The sequence below is a fragment of the Salvelinus fontinalis genome, chromosome 25 (assembly GCF_029448725.1).
Source record: "Salvelinus fontinalis isolate EN_2023a chromosome 25, ASM2944872v1, whole genome shotgun sequence".
NCBI lineage: Eukaryota > Metazoa > Chordata > Actinopteri > Salmoniformes > Salmonidae > Salvelinus > Salvelinus fontinalis.
Window position 1 is genome coordinate 31,234,201 of NC_074689.1, and position 9,337 is coordinate 31,243,537.

Consider the following 9,337-nt stretch of genomic DNA (forward strand, 5'->3'; position numbering starts at 1 on the left):
GACCCTAGTGACTCTACCCCTAGTGACCCTAGTGACTCTACCCCTAGTGATCCTAGTGACTCTGACCCTAGTGACCCTGACCCTAGTGACTCTGACCCTAGTGACCCTGACCCTAGTGACTCTGACCCTAGTGACCCTACCCCTAGTTTTCCAAAGATGCATGCAACGTGCAACAATTTCAACGATTTTACTGAGTAACAGTTCATATAAGGAAATCGGTCGATTGAAATAAATAACGTAGGCCCTAATTTATAGATGGGTGGGCCCACTTATAAATTAGGGCCTAAGTTATTTATTTCATTTGACTGATTTCCTTATATTATGGGGGAGAAGGGCCCAGCCAATCAGAATTAGTTTTTCCTCCTCAAAAGGGCTTTATTACAAACAGAAATACTCCTCGATTTCATCAGCTGTCCACGTGGCTGGTCCCAGACGATCCCGTAGGTGAAGAAGCCGGATGTGGAGGTCCTGAAATGAACATTCAGTTCTCTGGCAACAACTCTGGTAGACATTCCTCCAGTCAACATGTCAATTGCACGCTCCCTCAAAACTTGAGACATCTGTGGCATTGTGTTGTGTGACACAGCTGCTTATTTTAGTGGCCTTTTATTGTCCCCAGCACAAGGTGCACCTGTGTAATGATCAGTACCAGGATGACCTGACAGCCCATTCTGTTTAATCAGCTTCTTGCTATGCCACACCTGTCAGGTGGATTATCTTGGCAAAGGAGAAATACTTACTAACAGGGACTCAAACAAATTTGTGCACAACATTTAGCGAGAAATACGCTTTTTGTACATATGGAACATTTCTGGGATCTTTTATTTCAGCTCATGAAAAATGGGACCAACACTTTACATGTTGCCTTTATATTTTTGTTCAGTATACCTAAACCTACTAGCTACTTAAGATGGCACATTGGATATTATAGACATTCTGTATAAACAAACTGGCTAATGCAGACCAGAAAACTTCGGATGGTGTGTGCACGAGGACACAGTCAACGTGTTCCACTGCCCCGTCTGCAACAAGCACAACTGCCTGCTCTGCAAGGTACACACATCACATTTACATTCACCAATGATTGCAAACTAAATGGATTTGAAAAGACCACCTCCTCTACTTTCCCCTCTCTCTCTCAGGCGATCCATGAAGAGATGGACTGTAAACAGTACCAGGATGACCTAACAGCCATGCTGAGAATGACTCAGCAGCCTGCAGAAGCAGAGATCTGCTCAAGGTGACACACAATCAGTGACACACAACCCTGGTCCTCCCCGGGGAGGCCTTGCACTGCCCTCAGTGCATTATCATTGTGCAGAAAAAGGAGGGCTGTGATTGGCTGCGTTGCACTGTCTGTCACACCGAGATCTGCTTGGTCACCAGACTGCGTCCCTGGGGGCCAGGGGTAAGAGCCCGCCTCTCCTGTCTCTCTCTGCCACATTCAGTCAAGCTCTGCTTGGTTGTGCTCCACTGCTCACCTCTAATACAGAGATTTCCCATCTGTGTCTGCTACCGGTCTGTGTTTCTGTTCCCCCTAAGGGTCGGGATGACACCAGCAAGGGCTGCAGCTGGAACATCAACAACCATAAGTGTCAGAACTGTCACTGAGAAAGACAATAAGGGATGTGTGTGTTGTGAGAGTCAGATAGGTAGCAAGTTAGAATGGTAGGAGTAGGAACCAGAAGCAAAAGTTGACCATGCAAGACAAATGTGTATGTCACTCAAAAGGATTGATGATCTCACTGCATGTTCAGCTCTGCACATTTCCTGTTTGTTTTTGATCTCCCTATAAAGTCATGCAATACTGTTCAGGGACACATTAAACTAAGTGTCATTCACCTTTTCAGCACTCAAAGCTAAAGCCTAATGCCAATGACACAGCGTTCTGGGGTTGAAACAGAGAGCGTACTGTGTTCTGACTGGAAATAATGCAATTTTTTCTGCTTAGAAACATAATAAAAATAATCTGTTTCAAACTACATTGCGCTGTGTGTCAATTAATAGCCATTTTGTAAGTACATGAGTGTTCATGTGAAATTAATACTTTGGTATGTTCTATGTTTTTGTCCTGAATGAATAATGCAAGGCTCTGTCACAGACCGGATGTGAATACTAAAGGTTCTGTTTATTACTCACTGGCTCCTATTACAAACTCATTATGAAGGTCAAGAAAACACTGTCTGTTTTCATGGAAGAATGTGTGGAATTGCGCAGGAACTGCTGGTGTGACATTGTGCCTTAACAGTGTGTCAAAGCCACTAAACACGAGGCCTCACAAGACTCATCTGAACGTCCCTGGTACCAGTTGAAAAAATGAATGGAAGTATATATGGAGACTGTTTTTAATGCCAAAAATATGGTGTAAAATAAATAAATTCCTGATCTTTCTTATCTCTCAGATATAGGAGAAACACTTAAGAACATTCTGCTGTTCCATGTAGTGAATGTTATTAAATGTGTTTGTATGGGCTAATAGCAGTATAGTTCAAGGGGTCTTAAAATTCCAAATCAAATAGCTAAAGGATCCTTGGTAAAACAATTTAATATCAGTAGCTAGTAAAAAAAATGGGATTACATAATAAAAATAGTTTGCTTGCATAATTTCTTTACATATTTTCTTCATTTATTTGCCAAGTAGCAAACATATTATTTATTCGATGACACCTAAGAATCTATTGTGAGAGCCTATAATATAATTTACCTCAAATGCATAGTTTTGGTGCGAAATGCAATAATAAAAAGTCAAGATAGCTGATGAAGGTAGGCTAGTCTTCTCCAGGGCCCATTGTTGTTCAAGACAGTCAGTCATTCATTCAATTCTTATTGGAATCACTTAAACTCTTAGAAAAAAGGGTTCCAAACGCGTCCTCCTGCCTTCCCCATAGATAGCTCTTTTTGGTTCCAGGTAGAACCCTTTGGGGAAAAGGTTATACTTGGAACCAAAAATGGTTCTTCAAAGGGTTCTCCCATGGGGACAGCCGGAGAACACTTTTAGGTTCTAGATAGAAAAAACGGTGCTAAGAGCAGAGTTAGGCTGGGCTACAGTTTATTGATAGTCATAGATTGAATTGTACTGTTTCAAGGCATTGTTAATGATGGTTGAGTATTACAATATAATTAGTAGAGCATAATAAACTGTAATGTAGTAGAATATGTGGGCGCAATTTCAAGTTACACACAATATTGATAACTATTTTGAATTATATTTCAGATTCTTGGAGTCAGGGGACTCCTACAGGACCATTGGATTCAGCTTCGGAGTTGGACGGTCCACGGTGGCAGGCATTGTCCCCTCTGTGGCACAAGCCATTTGGGACTGTCTGGTTGGTGAATACATGCCTGTCCCCAAGAGGAAGACTGGAGGGCCATCGCTGCCGAGTTCCTGGAGAGGTGGAATTTCCCCAACTGTCTTGGCTCCATTGCATAGATGCCTTCTACTGTTTCCGTGTCGTCGATGTTGGTGCTTACGGCTCGGGAAGTGATGGCGGGACCCTCCGGGACTCTGCCTTCGGCCAGGCACTTCAGGATGGCACCCTGGAGATTCTACCACCTGCATCACTCCCTGGGGCTGAAGACCTGGGACCTGTTCCCCACGTCTTCGTCGATGACGAGGCCTTCCTTTTGAGACGCAATCTCATGAGGCCCTACGCTGGACGCCAGCTGCCATTGCCAAAGCCTGTAAGGATATTTAACAAACGACTATCCAGGGCAAGGTTAGTTGTTGAATGCACCTTTGGGATTCTGGCAGAGCGGTGGAGTATGTATCGGAGAGTGCTTGGTCTCAGCCCCTCAAATGTCGATGCCTGCGTGAAGGCCACATGTGTTCTCCACAACTACCTGCGGAGGTCATTCCAGGAGGTGCTCCAGATGAAGACGGGCACGCCAAATGGTCACCTACCTGATGTCACCGGGGCAGGTGCCAACAACGCCCCCAGACAGGCACTCCAGGTGAGGGAGAAGCTGACCACCTACTTCTCATCGCCAGCAGGTGACAGTATGCCGTGGAGTGAAACAGCTCTTTTAAGAGCCCCTTAACACCAAACCATCCATCGTTGTCCATAAAATAGCATTTTCCCCCAGATTATTTTATGTCTCCTTGTCTCTCTTCATTTGGAAGTTATATTTAAGTGAAATTTGGGAGTAAAGACCACAACTTAACTCCTTCCCTCTCCCATTAACATCATTATTATACACACCTGGCATGGTACATCAGGTGAGCAGGACCTCTCAGGTTATATGACATACAGTTAGTATGATAATGGGAAAAGGTAACCTAGGATCCATACAAATAGTACAGTTTACCACCATCTTCACTGCTCTGACAAAATGCAGGTGGAAATAAAAAACAATTAGGAAGAGAATGTGTTTTTACTTTCATCTAGTCTTAGATCTGCAAAGGTGTAGGGAAGAAATAAACAGATTAAGTCTAAATGAGATATTAATAAACAAATGAAACAACTGACTATAAAAGCATTATAATATAACTATTCAAGTACAGGAAAGAACATGACAGGTATGTGTGTTGTGAAAATGTAGATAAAACTATTGAAAGAGTTGTGTATGTGCGTGTAAAAATACAAAAAATAATGTGCAGCCTGTAATCTGTAAGAGAACAGCAAGAGCATGTATTTTTGGCCCAACTGCAGACAGATACAGGCACTACTCATAAAGCCTAGACGTAGTAGGGGAACTTCAGACATGGCCATAAATAGAAAGAGGGCAGGGCTCAAGAGATCTGAGGGACAGAGAGGAGTGGAGGAGAGTGGATGTGTAGCCACAATACAAGTAAACACATTTCACCTTTAGTTTTGTAAAATAACAACAAGAGCATCTGAATTCTCCAGTGTGTCAGTTTCAATTCAGTCAATTTTCATGCAATCTTTGTTCAACTAATAATGAATGCTATCCTAAGTATTGAGAAACTACTAACAAGGACATAGTGAGCAGAATAAGGTCAGTTGGAAAATCTCAGTTGCATTTCCTTGATTCCTCGCGTCCTCTCTCCTCACCTCCCGCTCAAAACTCATTGGAGGACAACCAGACAACTCCTCTTCCTGTCCTTCCTTTGAGCTGGTCGGCTAAATTGACTCCATCTCTGGAAGGGAAGAGAAAAACAACACATACAAGCGTCACATAATATAACACCATAAAAGGTGAGATTTATGTTAACTAAATACTGCTTGTATAGTGTAGTTAGTGGCATAAATATTGGAACAGTGTGGTAAAGTTGGTCATTCTTGCTGTTTACTCATCTAATTTGTATTTCAGATCAAAAGATGAATATGACAGGCAAATATTTAGACAGCAAACTGTTTTAAAATAGTTTCTAACCCAGAAACAACAGCTATACATTTGCCTCATATTAATCCTTTGATCTGAAATACCAATTAGCCTACATGAGTATACTGTAAAAATGATCTACTTCACTGTCGCAATACTTAACACTACTTGTGTTGTGGAGAAAAAAACGTACCATTGAACTCGTCATCGAAAAGCAGCTGATGAATTTTAACCTGTTCTTTGCTGAGGCAGCCTCCTCAGGGTTGGCACCAGACTCATGGCAAAGAGGGTATCTTCGTCCTCCTTCCTATGAGTATCAGGTTGGGCTGCATCCCCCTCGACGGCCTCGTTTCTCTCCTCGGCCACATCCTATTCAACAAGGTCCTCAGTGACTTCCGTGAGGGTCATAATAATCTCAGGTGGTCCTAGATCCAGAGGTGCTTCCTCCATTTCATCATCTTCCATGGCTGTACCGGTGGTGGTCAGACTTGTGAATGATGTAGAGGGTCTGGCTGCACCGGTGGTGGTCATACTTGTGGATGATGTAGAGGGTCTGGCTGTGTAACAGTATAACTTTAAACCGTCCCCTCGCCCCGACACGGGCGCGAACCAGGGACCCTCTGCACACATCAACAACAGTCACCCACGAAGCGTCGTTACCCATCGCTCCACAAAAGCCGCGGCCCTTGCAGAGCAAGGTGCAACACTACTTCTAGGTTTCAGAGCAAGTGACGTAACTGATTGGAACGCTACTAGCGCGTACCCGCTAACTAGCTAGCCATTTCACATCCGTTACACTCACCCCCCTTTCAACCTCCTCCTTTTCCGCAGCAACCAGTGATCCGGGTCAACAGCATCAATGTAACAGTATAACTTTAAACCGTCCCCTCGCACCGACACGGGCGTGAACCAGGGACCCTCTGCACACATCAACAACTGACACCCACGAAGCGTCGTTACCCATCGCTCCACAAAAGCCGCGGCCCTTGCAGAGCAAGGTGCAACACTACTTCTAGGTTTCAGAGCAAGTGACGTAACTGATTGAAACGCTGCTAGCGCGTACCCGCTAACTAGCTAGCCATTTCACATCCGTTACAGCTGCACCGGTGGTGGTCATACTTGTGGATGATGTAGAGGGTCTCGCTGCACTGGTGGTGGTCATACTTGTGGATGATGTAGACCTTGTAGAGGGTCTCGCTGCACCGGTGGTGGTCATACTTGTGGATGGTGTAGACGTTGTAGAGGGTCTCGCTGCACCGGTGGTGGTCATACTTGTGGATGATGTAGACGTTGTAGAGGGTCTCGCTGCACCCGTAGAGGCGTGGGTCTCACTTGTAAATGACGTAGAGGGTCTTGATGCACCGATGGCGCCCACACTTGTGGATGACGTAAAGGGTCTGGCTGTAAAATTGCCACTCGTTGCCCTAGGCACAATAAATGGATCCAGAAAAGAAAGAATGTGGCAGAAGCGCCAAGGCTGCTGGCCTGAAGCTGCTGACCCAGACCTCTTCTTCTCTTTCTCTGCCCTTCTCTCTCTCTGATACCTGTCCCTGAGTCCTCTCCACTTCCTCCTAGTCTTCTTCTACATAGACATGCACATGATAAGCCAAACCATTACCTAGCATAACTATAGTTATTAGATGGCTATCATGGACATGTCACCAACTGTACACACACACACACAAGCGGTTATCTGACCAAATTATCAGGGGTAGAGTACCATTTCTATTACTATTTATCTGACATTCACACTCTTTCAAACATAATTATTTGGGCAAGTTATCAGGGGTAGTAACTAGCATAATTTATATTACTATTTCTTTCACACACACCTCATTGGCTAGGTTAGCACAAGCTCACTACTAAACTGACCTGGTAATCCTACTATCGTAGACACTTGTATCCAAGCAGCATTTTTTGTGTTTATGTCCCTGTAGCTGTCAGCAGTTGTGTCAAAAAGACATGGTTTTGAGGATACTGCGAACATGATTCTCTCCTCCATGTGTCCAACCGCATGCGACCATCTGCAAAAGATACCTGCATCAGTATAGTTGCATAGCTGCACAAAATGTTATGCAGCAGTGATGCAATGACGCAGTGGGTGTGTTCGAAGTGTAAGGAACAGGACAGCATCATTGCATTTTGGGACACCAGAATTACATTAATTTCCAATGACACGCTGCGTTTGCCTTGCAGCATTGTATTGCAGAGGCAGTTGCAGTGCTGTATCGCCTACAATCTATGTGTGCAGCGCTCTCTCAACACACGCTCCTCCGGGCCTCCACCCCACTCACTCAGTAACAGCCTGCTCACTGCCGGATAGTCAGCAACAGCAGGTCACAGTGAAATCGTTTTTGTTGTTGATTAATGCCATGGCGGCCACGATGAAATTTAGAAGTAGCACAAAAACCGGCAACCAATACCTTTTCACCCACAACATAATTTTCAAAGGTGCCCAATTTCTGAGAAAGCCATGGGGAAAATAATGGACATGGCAACTTTGCCTGCAGCTCGAGAACACACGGAGATGGCTACCCTGCCTGCAGCTTGTGAACATCTCATCCAGAGCCTGAAAGCACTCAGCAAGAGAAGATTCTGCAAATGGAAAAGCTTAATTGGAAGAAGATTAAAAACCATGTCCCTGGTGATTATGCTAGGTTGAGAGGAGTCATCACTGGGGTCCGATATCTATGTCCACAGATGATATTAAAGAAAATGTGAAGGGAGGAAGAGTGATTGAAGGTTGATTAGTAGGAAAGGGTTAAAGAAGTGAAAGCTTATCCATGCTGCTGAGGTTTGAGAAGGTTTTGCCTGGAAAAGTACAGATAGGATACCTTACTTTCAATATCAGAGAATTTGTCCCATCCCCATTGAGCTGTTTTAAATCCCAAAGAATGGACATGTAGCTGTTCAATGTAAAGAAAGAAAAATATGTGCAAAGTGTGGAGAGGTTAAAAAAACGTAGATAAAAAATATAAAAATAAAAACATGAGCTGGCGCACAGCCAGAATAATAGTTTGTGTGGAGGTGCTGACTAATGGCCAATAAACTATCAAAATAAAGAAAGTTGTACACTCCATGTGTAATCTCCCAGTAATTTAAGGGTATTTACCAACGTTTCGGCATCACTGTGCCTTCTTCAGGGTGCAGCACAGTGATGTGAAACGTTGGTAAATAGCCATTTAATTGCTGGGAGATTACACATGGAGTGTACAACTTTATTTTGATAGAGATTACACATGGAGTGTACAACTTTATTTTGATAGAGATTACACATGGAGTGTACAACTTTCTTTATTTTGATAGAGATTACACATGGAGTGTACAACTTTCTTTTGATAGAGATTACACATGGAGTGTACAACTTTCTTTATTTTGATAGAGATTACACATGGAGTGTGCGACTTTATTTTGATAGTTCCAAGTGTGGCGGGGAACATGATTACGTTGAATGTGGGAGCAATGTCTTAAATCTCTTATCTTACCTCATTTGCACTCAATGTATATAGACTTTTTGTTTTCTTTTTTTCTACTGTATTATTGACTGTATGTTTTGTTTATTCCATGTGTAACTTTGTGTTGCTGTATGTGTCGAATTGCTATGCTTTATCTTGGCCAGGTCGCAGTTGCAAATGAGAACTTGTTCTCAACTAGCCTACCTGGTTAAATAAAGGTGAAATAAAAAGGTTAAGTGTTGTAATTGTGGGGGGGAACTGTAACGAGCGTTGTTTGAAGGAGACCAAGTCGCAGCTTGTGGTCATCATATTTATTTAAATGAGAACCAGCAACATAATGAAACCAAAACGATCGTACCGTTCCGTAGGCTACAAGAGCTGTACAAAAACAAGATCCCACAACATAGGTGTGGAAAAAAGGCTACCTAAGTATGATTCCCAATCAGAGACAACGATAGACAGCTGCCTCTGATTGGGAACCACACTCGGCCAAACACAAAGAAATACAAAACATAGAATGCCCACCCCACATCACACCCCGACCTCACCAAATAGAGAAATAAAACGGCTCTCTAAGGTCAGGGCGTGACAGTAACATG

General features: G+C 43.5%; 1 long non-coding RNA gene across 1 annotated transcript; it reads right to left on the minus strand.

Moving 5' to 3' along the window:
• Nucleotides 1-3,032: 3,032 nt before the first annotated feature.
• Nucleotides 3,033-7,517, minus strand: LOC129823107 (uncharacterized). The gene is made up of 2 exons (XR_008754570.1): nt 5,477-7,517; nt 3,033-5,098 (listed from the first exon to the last, which is right to left on the minus strand). It is a non-coding gene; the product is annotated as an uncharacterized LOC129823107 (long non-coding RNA).
• Nucleotides 7,518-9,337: the final 1,820 nt, after the last annotated feature.